This window comes from Vombatus ursinus, unplaced genomic scaffold, assembly GCF_900497805.2.
Source record: "Vombatus ursinus unplaced genomic scaffold, bare-nosed wombat genome assembly UNPS02014832.1, whole genome shotgun sequence".
In the NCBI taxonomy this organism is placed as follows: Eukaryota; Metazoa; Chordata; class Mammalia; order Diprotodontia; family Vombatidae; genus Vombatus; species Vombatus ursinus.
The window spans coordinates 54,600,852-54,615,114 of NW_020954610.1; positions in this window are offsets into that span (position 1 = coordinate 54,600,852).

Here is a 14,263-nt window from a genome sequence, read left to right on the forward strand (position 1 = left end):
ATGGCAAACCACTACAGTATCTTTGACAAGAAAACCCCAAATGGTGTCATGAGAAGTCAGACCCAACTGAAATGACTGAACCTCTGACTCCAGATCTCTAATCTTTCCACTGTCCCTTTGCAAAGTGCTTTATGTATATATGTCGTATCATTTGGTACTCACAATGATCCACCTATTCTGGTACTATTGCTTTTATTATCCCCATTTTACTGATGAGAATACTGAGGCTCAAAAGTGAAGTGCCTTGCCCATAGCCACAGAACTGGTAAACTTCAGAGGTAGGTTTCAGTTGGTCAACAAATATTTATTAAGTGCTAACTGAATCAGGAATTGTGCTAAACACTAGGAACACAAAGAAAGGGAAAAAATCATCATCATTGTCATCATCATCATCATCATCATTAGCAACAACAACAACAACAACAACAACAAAAATAGGTTCCAGACCCTCAAGATAACTTTTTAATGATGGAGATGTCTGCATATGAGATAAAGACAGTAGAGAGAAAGTAATCTCAGATGGAGCACCATCCAACCAGCTTCACCCCCCCCATATACTTTCTCCTGATTCCAAGTCCAGTGCTTTCTAAGGTTCTTTCCATCTCATACAGTTTTTATTTATATGGATCCCCAAGGGTCCTTGGGTAAGCTAGGTGGTGTAGTGGATAGGGCCTAGAGTCAGAAAGACTTATTTTCCTGAGTTCAAATCTGACCTCAGACACTAGCCGTGTAACTCTGGGCAAGTCATTTAACCGTGTTTGCCTTACTTTCCTAATCTATAAAACAATCTGGAGAAGGAAATGACAGACCACTCCAGTGTCTTTGCAAAGAAAATCCCCAAATAGGATCATGGAGGCAGACACAACTGAAAAATGACTGAACAACAACAAAATCAGGAATCCTAAAGAAGCTAGGAAAGCTCAAAGCTACAGTGAACTTCTAGGTTCAAATAGAAACTAACCCCTTGGTCTCACTGCGAAGCAGGTAATAGGACCATAAGACCTTTTCCCTGAGGGCTTTTCCTCTGAGTTTCCCTAATAAAGGTAGAGAAATGCCTCTTCTTGGAGTCATGTGAAGGTGGGACTCTTTCTAAGGTTCATCTTTTAAGAATGTCCTGATGACTCCAGGTGAATAGAGTCTACAAGGTTTGTTTTTAGGGTCTCCCCTTCCCATCCATATTTCCCTTCCTCTTCCTTTCTTCAGGTCCCCAGGACTTGGTGAAACCATTTAGCTTGTCTTAAGAAGTTAGCTCTTAAGAAGTTAGAAGTTATCTCTGTATCTTTCAGACAAGAACCTAGAGAGAGTATGGCTTGAATCAAAGGCAAGATTCCAAGCTCTCTAGCAGGTAGTCAGGAAAGATTTTTAGGGATAATGTAGGGCTTTGGAATATCCATCCAATGACTCTTGAATCAATTGACATGATTTTTTTTCCTCTTCTTACCCTGATTTTGCTTCTTCTTGGCTTTTTAGAATTCTTTGATACCCTAAGAACCTTGGTGGGACTCATCTGGGGGAAGTAAAAGTGTCCTCTTGTTTTCCCAAGTGGTTCAGAGATGCTGCCTTTCCCATTTGGATTGGAAACCTCATGATTTCCTGAGTCTTCAGTCAGGAAGTGAGATGTCACAGATGCCAGCCCAGAATCTAGACTCCTCTAGTTTTAAATGGGGTTGAGACAGAGAGCTTTGCATCCATCTGTCTCTTAGTCTTTCAGATACTATCCTTTGCTATTTTAGTTGTTTTTTAACTTATTTTTTTAAGTTATTTTTTTATTTGTTATTTTATTTAGTTTTATTTATTTGTTATTTTTGTTATTATTTTTATTTTATTTATTATTATTTTATTATTATTAAGTTATTTTTATTTATTTAAGTTATTTTTTCTCATCTCTCCTTCAGTTTGTTTGAATATAGCAAATTGCAAACCTAACCAGCTTGCCTCTGGCTCTCTGAATTCCCTTGGACTCCAGCAAGTAAACAAAGTTTTCCTATTCTCTTACTAGACAACAAATTCTTGGGGCAAGAATCATAACTCAGCTAAAGCTTTTATATCTTTTGGCAATTAACTGTTTGGGATAGTGATCTCATGGCTGATTGGCATGGAAGCCCCTATAAAAGCATCCTAGTGAGCCATCTCCTCCCCTCACCTAGCTCTCTGGGTCTAGCAAGTTAAGACACCCATTGGTTTTAGCCCTATGGGAGCTCGGAACTCCCCAGATCAATCTGTCCACCAGCCTCGGCTTTCTTAAGTCATAGGGATTATAAGTCTGTTCTACTAGACTTACTGAATTTGAATTCAGAGAGATTCTAGGCCTCAGGTGCCAGTTAAATTAAGGGCATTTTTAAAAGTATCTACTATGTTCTGTGAGATACGATTCATTAGGACCCTGACTCCATTCCAATCAGTATTAATTAGTTCAGTGTGATTTCACAAGGGGTAGGTATTATTAACAATTAGTTGTGATATACTCATCTAGTAATATATATTCAGCCAGTTATTCAATAACAGTATAAGAATAAACATTTATTAAATTTATTAAATACATAGTTTATACAAATCATATAGGGATAATTAGATAAGATAGGTTCTTATAGTAAAACTTTATAGTAGGCCTCAAACTTTAATCCTTTAATATTCACTACTTGTTTACCAGTTATGAAGCTCACTTGTGGAACCACAAGAATGCTGATAAAGATATCTGCATCATATTTTGCTCAGATTCCATATCCAAGTATAGTGTGTGTGTATAGTATGGAAAATCCCCCAGTTTGTTTTTGGTATCTCTGTACTACTCGTACCATCTCCTCTTGCCCAACATGAAGAGGAACCCATTCGTCTTATGATCAGTTAATCAGCAGTGACATCCTGTGCTTTATCCAGTCCATGACCCTCCTGCTGCTACACCATTTTTGGCCCTCAAAAATAAGATCAATCAGCCAATGGGATTTTGTATTTTACTTTACCTCTCCAGAATGTCTGGGTATCAAAAACTATAAAAACAGGATCCTGGTGACCAGGGGGCATCTCAGACCGTCAGGAAGGCATGAGGTCCACTTCATTAGAGGGGGCCATGTTCCTTTAACAAAGTACTATTGGCTCAGAACCCTGCCTCAGTTTCTATTTTTGTAGGTTGGGTATTTTGAGCCCCACAGTTCAAGCATGTGGTTAATTACTGAGGAAACAATGATAGATATCATGTCACTTTTTCTCTTAAGAAATTGATTATTTAAAGTGGGGTAGTGGTTATAGAGAAATACAACTTGGTACAATGTAAAAGGGGTTGGATTTAGAGCCAGAAGACCTGAACTGGAATGCCAGTTCTGACACTTAATACTTATGTGATCTTGAATAAAGTGACTAGAATCTCCTCCTCAAAATAGAAGCAACAGTGATATCAGAAGTATACTACAGACCACCTGTACAGAAAGAAAAAATAGATGAGGAGTTTGGGGGAACTGCATCTCAAGCCTGATGTAGAGGCATGATATCTTGATGTAGGGCAAATTATCTGGAGAATTACTAGGGCTCTAGCTCAGAAGTAGAGTGGCTTACCACTCTCACTGAAACTAAGCTCTCTAGATTCCATTCATTGTTTTTGGACTTGCCAATCCACCCTAAGGACTCTTTGGATCTTGTTATATACCCTGCAGATATATGCTCTGAATCACCAAGTTCTTCTATACACCCTGAAGATGAATCCTCTCACTTGTACTGGCTCCTAATTAGAATGTGATCTCTAGGCAGCTAGGCAGCACAGCAGATAGAGTGCAGAGCCTGGGGTCAGGAAGATTTAAGTTCCAATCTGACCTTAGATACTTACTAGCTGTGTGATGCTGGACAAGTCGTTTAACCTATCTGCCTCAGTTTCCTCATATATAAAATAGAGATAATAATGGCATCTACTCCCAAGGGTTGTTGTAATGATGAAATATTTGTAAGGTACTTAACATAATGCTTGGCACATAGTAGGCACTTAATAAATGCTTGCCACCTCCCTCTCCTTCCCAACCCTTAAAAGCAGGGATTGTCTTTCTTTTCTATTTCTATACTGAGTTTTTGGCATATAGTAAATAATAATGTTCATTCATTCTTCAAGAAGTTAGTTCTGCAGAGGAGCTCACCTCTTTCTAGAAAGCAGAATCCCAGAACTCTTTAACATGGGATTGCTCGAAAGGCAACTTTGAGTCAGGTAGTGCCCAGGAGCAGCACTCTCCTCACCCCCCAACCCCATACACACCAAAGCTGAATTCCAGTTCTTGGGGTCCGTGAGCTCTCTCCTCTTAGCCTGTGTAGATGAGAGCATGTGCAAATTCCACATGCCTCTGCTGCAGGCATGGGGGTGGAGCAGAGAAGGAGGCTTTCTGTACCCCATCCACCTCCAGAACCAAAGTATGAGCTGAGGTTTATTATTCTACTCTGTCTTATGCAAGAATGAAAGGGGAAAAGGATGATTCTACAATTTACCAGGGTTCCAATGCAGTCTCTTGATCCTTGCTGTATGATCTTGGGTAGGTCATTTAACCTCCATATGTCTTGACCAACTCCTAAAGACTTTTCTGCTAAGTCATAGCTGGGTTGTGATCTAAGTTGATGGAGGGATTTCCCATAAAGAGAGTTCATAATACTGAGAAAATCATGGATTTTTATGTATTTGCATATTTTCATTACCAAAGAGACTGATCTTTGAATTGGAAAAGGAAGAACAAAAATATTTAATTTTTGAATTAAAATCCAAAATAAGGTGAAAATTTATAAAAGGGCATCAAGGTGCCTCTCTCTGATGAATCCTAAGCACCAGGGCTAGATGAATTATATCCCATGATATTGAAAAGTTTGGCAGTTGTGGTTAGTGACAGTCCATCAGTGATCACTGAATGAGCATGGTTTAAGACTAGGATTTCAGAAGAGCAATTATTCTAATTTTCTAAACATGGAAGAGAATGGAGTCTGTAAATGATACAACCATGATTTTGACTTAAATTCCTGGCAGAAATCCCAGAAGGCAATATTAACAAAATGGTTCCTGAACATCTGGAAGAGGAAACAATGGTTAATAAGAGCCAGCCTGGCTTCAACAACAACAGATTATGTACATCAGACTAACCCTATTTCCTTTTTTGACAGAATTACTAGACTGCTAGCTCAGAGTAATTCTGCAGATAACTATTTTGCCTAAATTTTAACAAGCATTTGACAAAGTCTCTTATGCTAGCCTTATGGACAAGACCAAGAGGTATGGGTTACACAATAGGAGATTTAGATCTGATTAAATGGCTGGGCATACAAAGTAATCATTTATCTTTTAAGGTCACCTTTGAAGAAAGTCAGTATTGGAATTCTCCAAGGATCTGAGCTTGACCCTATGTGATTGATTATTTTTGATTGATAACTTGGATGGAGACATAGATAATATGTTTAACAAATCTGAAGATGACATAAAGCTGAAAGAGATAGCTAATTGATTCAATGATAAGATCAGCATTCAAAAAGTTCTTAACAGTCTTGAATTGCTTTTAATAAGAAATTTAATAGGGGTAAATGTAAAGTCTTACACTTGGGTTCTAAAAATCAATTCCACATGTAAAAGATACGGGAAGTATGGTTAGAAAACAGTTATTCTGGAAAAAATTTGGGGGTTTCAGCAGACCATAAATTAAGCATTAGTCTGATAATATAGCCAAGAAAGTCAATGGAAACTTAGGTTGGATTAAGAAGGGTATAGTGTCTGGTATCGGAAATGATAAGCCTGTTTTACTTCTCTCTTGTCTATCTATATCTAAAGAAGAGGGTTCAATTCTAGGTACTGCATTTCAGGAAGGATATTGATAAGCCAGAGAGAATACAGAGAAGGGTGACCATGATTGTGAAGAAATTTGAGAGCAGGCTATCAACTGAAATAAGTGGTTACTTTTTACCTGGAGAAATGATGCAGAACTTGCAAGCTCTGTTCAAACATTTGAAGGGTAGTCATATGGAAGAGTGATCAAACTTGTCCTATTTGACCCCCAGAGGGCAGAAGTTGGAGCAATGACTAGAAGTTACAAAGTAATACATTCAGCCTTGATGTAAGGAAAAACTTGCTTTGTCCTCCATTAGTTCTTGCTGCTTAATAAGGTGAAAATGGCCATAATTTTCCACCATCCTCCTCAATAAGATTTTATAAAAGTTTCTATTCTGAACAGTTGTTGCCCTTGGCTGCAATGTCCCTCTGCTTGTCAAGGAGATCAAGTGTTTGCTGGCTCAGGCAGTTTCTTAGCTCTTTTGGGCTCCTGGTTGTTGTAGTAGATGCCTGTTCTTTTATATATTTCCCATTTTTCAACAGCTTGTTTAAATAAGTGAGGTTGGAGATGTTTAATTGCATGCCATATCATCTTTTCATTTTTATTCTTTCTTCTAATTTGGTATTGATTCTGATTTTTGCTGTAACAAATCAATCATCTAACTGTATATGGATAGCTGATTCCTAAATGACTCCCATGTTGGTAATGAGGATCAGAGAAAAGATCATACATTTAGAAGCTGAAAGAGACCTTATGGATCATTGAGACCATCCCTTTATTTGATAGATGAGGAAAGTGAGTCCCAGAAAATTTAAATGACTTAGTAAGTAGCAGAAGTAGGATTTGAACTCAGGTCTTTTGACTCTAAGGTCAATGCTTTTTCTACAATATTAAGATGAGTCCTCTAGATGCCTTTTTTTTTTGGTGGATGACTTTGTTCTAATTGCATCAAGCCTTACAATATTGAAGAGACTCCCAGGTAAGATGCTCAATCACTCAAAAGAGTTTGCCCTAACTAGCCCCAAAGGAAATACCAAGAGGATTAAGAATGCCTATTGTCTAGATTATATATGCAGTTGAATGAACAGCTCACAGAGTTGATCCATCATGATACGTACCTTGGAAAGACACTGCCAATAAATAACAAACTGTGATTGAAATTGAGTAAGAGGAAAAGAGCTGGCTATATGGCATTTGGGAAACTATGCAGTATTTTTAATGACCCCCAAATTCTCCCTGAACAAAGGCTCATGGTGGCACAGGTCCTAGAGTCAGAAAGTCCTCACTTCAGCTGTGGCCTCAGACACTTACTAGCTGTGTGACCTAGAACAAGTCACTTAATCTCTAAAAGCCTCAGTTTCTTCAACTGTAAATGCAGATAATAATAACACCCACCTCATAGGATTGTTGTGGGGATCAAATGAGGTATTTGTAAAAAGTGCTTAGCACTGTGTGTAGCACATAGTACATGAATACTTATTCCCTTCCCTTCTCCTTTACCCTTTCCCTCTTTAATGACCCCAATTCTCCCTGAAACAAAGGCTCAATATTCCTCCAATGATTCTAGGTAGTTCTGAGACACAGAATACCATAGTCTCTGAAGAATTAAAGATGTGGGAGGCGGAGCCAAGATGGCAGAGTAAAAGTAGTGACTTGCTTGAGCTCTCCCCCAAACCCCTTCAAATACCTGTAAAAATGGCTCTAAACAAATTCTAGAGCCACAGAACCCACAAAAAGACAGAGTGAAACAAATTTCCAGTCCAAGACAACGTGGATGGTGGTTTAGAACGGTCTATTGCACCAGGCTGAGAGAGGAGCACAGTTCAGCATAGGTGTGCAGGCAAAGACCAGGCCTCAGTGAACCTGGAGCAGGCCTCAGGGGACTGAATCATGGGCAACTATGGTGGTTTGCAGACTTCTCAATCCACAAATGCCAAAGACAATTTAGAAGGTGAGTAGGAAAAGTCTGTGACCGCAGTGAGAGAGAAGCTTGGTCCCAGCCCAAGTCCTGGTGCAGCACCAGGGCAGCAGCTGCTTTAGGAGCCCTCAGCCCACAGACTGAGGGGGAATCAAGTGGCTGATCAGAGGAGGTATTGCAGAGATCTCTTTGTTGGTGCTGAGGCAGGAATCTTTTGCTTTGCTCTCGCTTGGATTTGGGTCACAGTTCTGGGTGGTGGTCCTGGGGTGAGGAAGAGAGCTGACATGGTGGAGCTTGTAGTGGTGGTGGAGAGGGAATCCTCCTCACAGTTCCAAGGCAGAAAAGAATACTTGGGGTTACTCATAGACCAGAACACAGGCCAAGAAAGGAGTAAACACCTCACCCTTGATCGTACCACCTTGGAAGAACTGAAAATTTACAGGTCCCTAGAAGTATCTCTGAAAACAGCTGCACAAAACCCCCTAAGCTTGGGACAGCACATTCTCCACACTGGAAGCAGAACCCTACCTTAACAAAAAGTTTAAAACCAAAGGAATTGGCTGGGAACATAAGTAAACTGCACAAAAATGTCAGACCATAGAATCTTTGGTGACAAAGAAGATCAAAACATACAACCAGAAGAAGACAACAAAGTCAAAACTCCCACATCCAAAGCCTCCAAGAAAAATATGAATCAGTTCCAGGCCATGGAAGAGCTCAAAAAGGATTTTGAGAAGGAGGTAAGAGAAGTAGAGGAAAAACTGGGAAGGGAAATGAGAGTGATGCAAGAATATCATGGAAAACAAGTCAACCACTTGCTAAAAGAGACCCAAAAAATAGTGAGAGAAAATATAACCTTAAAAAATAGCCTAACTCAAATGGCAAAAGTGGTCCAAAAAGCCAATGAGGAGAAAATGCCTTAAAAAGCAGAATTGGCCAAATGGAAAAGGAAGTCCAAAAGCTCATGAAGAAAATATTTCCTTAAAAATTAGAATGAGCAAATGGAAGCTAGTGACTTTATGAGAAATCAAGATATTGTAAAACAAAACCATAGAAGACAATGTGAAATATCTCATTGGAAAAACAACTGACCTGGAAAATGGATCCAGGAAAGATAATTTAAAAATTATTGGACTATCTGAAAGCCATGATCAAAGAAAGGGCCTAAACATCATCTTTCAAGAAATTATCAAGGAAAACTGCCCTGATGTTCTGGAACCAGTGGGCAAAATAGAAATTGAAAGAACCCACTGATCTCCTCCTTAAAGAGATCCCCAAAGGAAAACTCCTAGGAATATTGTAGCCAAATTACAGAGTTCTCAGGTCAAGGAGAAAATATTTCAAACAGCCAGAAAGAAACAATTCAAGTGTTGTGGAAACACAATCAGGATAACACAAGATTTAACAGCTTCTACATTAAGGAACCAGAGGGCTTGGAATATAATATTCCAGAGGGCAAAGGAGGTAGGATTACAACCAAGAATCAACTAGCCAGCAAAACTGAGTATAACCTTTCAGGGAAAAAATGCACATTCAGTGAAATAGAGGATTTTCAAGCATTCTTGATGAAAAGACCAGAGCTGAACAGAAAATTCAACTTTCAAATATAAGACTCAAGAGAAGCATAAAGAGGTAAATAGGGAAGAGAAATCATAAGGGACTTATTAAGGTTGAACTGTTTACATTCCTACATGGAAAGATGATATTTATAACTCATGAGACCTTTTTCAGTATTAGGGTAGTTGGAGGGAAAAACTGTATGTTTATACAGATATAGATGTAGATATAGATAGATAAAGGGCACAGGGTGAATTGAAGATGAAGGAGAACAAAATTAAGGGGTGAGAAAGGATTATACTGTGAGAAAGAGAAAGGGAGAGGTAGAATGGAGTAAATTATCTCACATAAAACAGACAAGAAAAGGCTTTTACAGTGGAGGGGAAGTGGGGGAAGGTGAGAGGGAATGAATGAATCTTATTCTCATTGGATTTGGCTTAAGGAGGGAATAACATACACACTCAGTTGGGTATGGAAATCTGCCTTACCCTACAGGAAAATGGGGGGGGAGGGGATAAGAGAGAAGGAGGATGATAGAGGGGAGGGCAGATTGGGGAAGGAGGTAATCAGAAGCAAACACTTCTGAGGAGGTTCAGGGTCAAAAGAGAGAATAGAATAAATGGGGGAGGGCAGGATAGGATGAAGGGAAATATAGTTAGTTTTTCACAACATAACTACTATGGAAGTGTTCTGCATGACTACACATGTATAACTTGTATCAAGTGGCTTGCCTTCTCAATGAAGGTGGGTGGGGAGGGAGGAAGGGAGAAAATTTGGAGCCCAAAGTTTTAAAAACAAATGTTAAAAATTGTTTTCACATGAAACTGGGAAATAAGAAATACAGGAAATGGGGTATAGAAATCTATCCTGCCCTCCAGGAAAATAGAAGGGGAAGGTGATAAGGGAAAGTGGGGGAGATAGAAGGGAGGACAGATTAGGGGAAGGGGTATTGAGAATGCACGCCATCTTGGGGTTGGGGGAGGCACAAGATGGGGAGAAAATTTGGAACTCAAAATCTTGTGGAAGTGAATGTTGAAAACTAAAAATAAATAATTAAAAAAAATTAAAAAAAATAAAATAAAATAGAAACTCCTATGTAGAACCAACAGATTTGAACTCTACTACCTTGATCCCCAATGTTAAAAAAAAGAATTAAAGATATAGGTCACTCAAAGGGTAGTGGATAGTTGCATTGTGGGGGTAAGCACTATACAGAAAACTACCAATGAAGAATTGTGCAAGAGAAGCAATATAAAGGATGTCAGAGAGAGGTGTATGACTGGAATAGGAGGTGGATTGATCATTAGAATGTAAGCTCCTTGAGGACAGGATGATTTTGCTTCTATCTCTAATGCTTAGCATAGTGCCTGACACATGGTAAGTGCTTAACAAATGATCTCTCTCTCTCTCTCTGTCTCTCTGTCTCTCTCTCTCTGTCTCTCTGTCTCTGTCTCTCTCTCCCTCCCTTCCTTCCCTCACCCCTCCTCTACTGCCAAAGTAGGTTATTTGGGTCCATATGGGCTTGCCTAGCTCTGGCTCACTAGAAGGCATGAATAGATATTTCTACATTCTCCTTTATCCACCCTTTCTCAAAGGGAAACTTTGTATTCTGCCAAGTAGGAAGCAGGAGATTGGAGCATTGAAGGTTGGCTACCCTGTTGTCATCAGACCAGGCTACGATTATATCTATTTATTGCTTTAAATATTGTTAGTTAAGAGAAAATAGATTTTAGGTTCAAACTACAAGAGAGTAGTTTGTATCATTATCATCATTGTTTCCTCCTCCACCTTTTCCTTCTTGTCTTTCTTTTCCTTTTCCACTGTGGTATGTTCCAATGCTATTTTGCCACATTGTCACAATTTTCCAGAGAGCCACTTTGGGCCTGGTTTTCAGATGATGGATGGAAGTGAGCCATCTAAGTTATCCTATTGGGTTTTTTCCACTTCAGGATTACGAGGTTAATTGCTAAGTAATTTCTTGTGTATATCTTCTGCTTTCTGTAATGAAACATGAGAGACCTTCGAGCTTTACTGCCTTTATCCAGGTGTGAGTCTTTGCCCATCTCTGGCCAATTTCACTCCCTCTTTCCTCCCAGATAGCTCACACTGAGGTCTTTCCTGCCAGCTCACTGAGCAATTGCATATGGGTCTTATGTTCCCTTACTTCTTCATCTTGTTTACCTATTGCATCTGCTACGGTTTCTGAAGGCACTTAGAAAGGTACTGATCCTCATCTGACCTTGGCAAATCCAAATGGAAAATCTGGAGTGCTATAAACTTCTGTTATGTACAAAGATAAAAATGATATAAATAAAATAAAAATAGACAAAAAGTCCATGCCAACTTGGATAGTCACCATTCTGGAAGCTGGATCTATTAGAGAGGAAGGAAAAACACCTTGAGAGGAGCTTGGTCTTCATTTGAGAGTGCTGTCCTCTCCATCTTGCCTGGAGTCTTTCCTCATGATTATATTTACCTTTGGGACTTGGGATTATTTAACCCATAACCCTAAATCATTCTAGTTTTGGAAGAAGATAGTGTTGTTGAGAGGAACCTCTCCATTGGTTGCTGCTTTGTTGTCCCATTTCACCTCCATGGGCATTTTGACCTCTTGAACTCTGATTTTGATTGGGTTTTATATCTGTGTGGATTAGAATCCTTTTGGGTTTATGGGAAGGGAGATTAAAGATCCAGCATTGGGTTCCAGGGTTCAGAGTAGAACCTGTTGTGTCTTTCCTCTCAGCCATGACTATCTTGTTCCCATGTTCTCAGGCCTTTCTGTTTTAGGACCCTCAGAACTAGGATTTCTGAGTACTTTCACAACAGTCACAGAGTTCCATTATCTCCAGTTATTTGGATACAATTTTTCTCTGGTCTCAGCCAAGTTCAATATTCCCTCTCGCTATCATTGAGCTGACTGATGTATTGAAAATGGAAGCCTTGATGACTGGTAATGACAGGGATGACATGAGACAAGTGACATGTTCATTTTGAACTTCACCATCTTTCTTCTTGCCTTTGTAAAAGTCAGTTCTGATTTGTGTCTCCTCATTGTTCTCTGAGCTCACTACCTCATCTTATTTTTATTAACCCTTTCCTCTCAAAATCCTCCTACAGGCCAACTCATCCAGCAGGAAGATAGGAAGGTTGATCTATTCTATGAACTTCCACACCCCAAAACTGCCAGATCTTATATTATCACCTTCTTTGTCAAGGTCCATTTTCAGACCTTTCTTCTTGAAAAATCCTTCCTTGATGGTCCCCCTATCTTGACCCCAAAGATATTTCTCTTCTCAGAGTAGCATTTATAGTCTATTCAACAATGTAGCATTCAATTATATGCTGTTTTTCTAGTTATTCTACGTTTCACTAGAGTGTAATCTTCATGAGGGACCATTGCTTATGCTTTACATTTTATGTAATTTATGTGATTTATGATTAGAAACATGGTCACAGACATGCTCTCATTCTATCTGGGCAACTGAACATTTTCTTAATGGTATTAATAAAGATGAAATGTTCAGAGATGGGAGGTGATAGTAACACTGTACTCTGCTATGATTACATTATATCTAGAGTATTGTATTCTGTTCTAAGAATACTAAGAACATTTTAAGAATGACATTGACAAACTAGAAAGCTTAAAGGAGGATGAGTACAATGCTTAAGGATGTTGAGACTATGACTTACAAGGATAGATTGAAATAAATGGAGATGTTTAGCCACAGAAGAGAAAACATTAGAGGGAGGAGATATTTGTCTTCTAGTATCTGAAGGTCTAACTTATGAAAGAGGGATTGGAATTCTTCTACTTGGCTCCAGAAGGAGAGATTAGAAGCTGCCCCACTGGGGGAAGTTGCAAGGAGAGAGATTTAGGCTTGTCAGAAGGAAAGACCTCCTGACAATTGTATTCCCCCAAAGTGGAATGAGCTGGCTTAAGAGATGATGGGTGTCCTCTCACTGAATGTTTTTGAACAGAGGTTGGATGGTATTACTTGTTTGCTATGTTGTAGGGAGAATTGGTATGGAACGGGGGTGACTAGATAAGGTCCCTTCTGACTCAAATTCAATGATTCTTTGTCTCTCATCCCACCCCAAGCCCACCACACAAATAACAGTGCTTTGTACAAAGTAGATGTTTAGTAGATGTATTGAACTAGATGAAGTCAAGTGTATCATATTCCCTGTCTTTTAAACTTTTCTGTGAAAAGTATTTTAGCCCTACAGCATACTGACAAATTTTCCAAAATGTGCACTTCCCATCTCCTGAGCAAGCTAAATCCTTCAACCACATGGCTGAGTGAAAACCCTGGGGCATATGAGGACATCAGTGATTTTCAGTAATTAGCAGACAACTTGGCCACATTACCTTAATATAATGGGAGTCAAATATTCATTACATTTTTGACATGGAAAGTAACATCTCTCAGCTTCATGTAGCAGCCAAATAAAAGAACAAATAGCCACAAATAAACCCAAAGCATATCAGAAAGAGATATATATATCAACTTCAAAGCTCTGAACCACATGTCCAAATTTTCTTCTAAAATCTTGCTTGGGATAGGCCTTACCTTCTTTTTTACCTTTTTGTTTTTGTCTTTTTATTTCCAGTGCCTTAAACAGTGCTTAGCACATAGTAGATGCTTTGTAATTGCTTATAGATGGATAGTTTGACTTCCAAAGAATGATACAGTGAATTTACAGATACTGTCAGGTGAGAGTTAGAGGAAGCATGTGTTGGCCTGAAAATGACAAAAGCAAAGTCTATTGTCTTACTGGGGCATATACTCAAAACATCAAAGATGCTCCCAAGACTTGTCAACATAAATGACACCTACACACTTTTGGTAATTCACATGGACACAAATGATGATGCCAGATGGAACTTATATAGCATTGCAAAAGATTACAACATCTTGGCAAGAATGTGAATAGAAGAGGGACACAGGTGGTGTTTTCATCATTTGCATTAAGGAATAGATGAAGAAAGGAAAGATTATTTTGGTTAAGA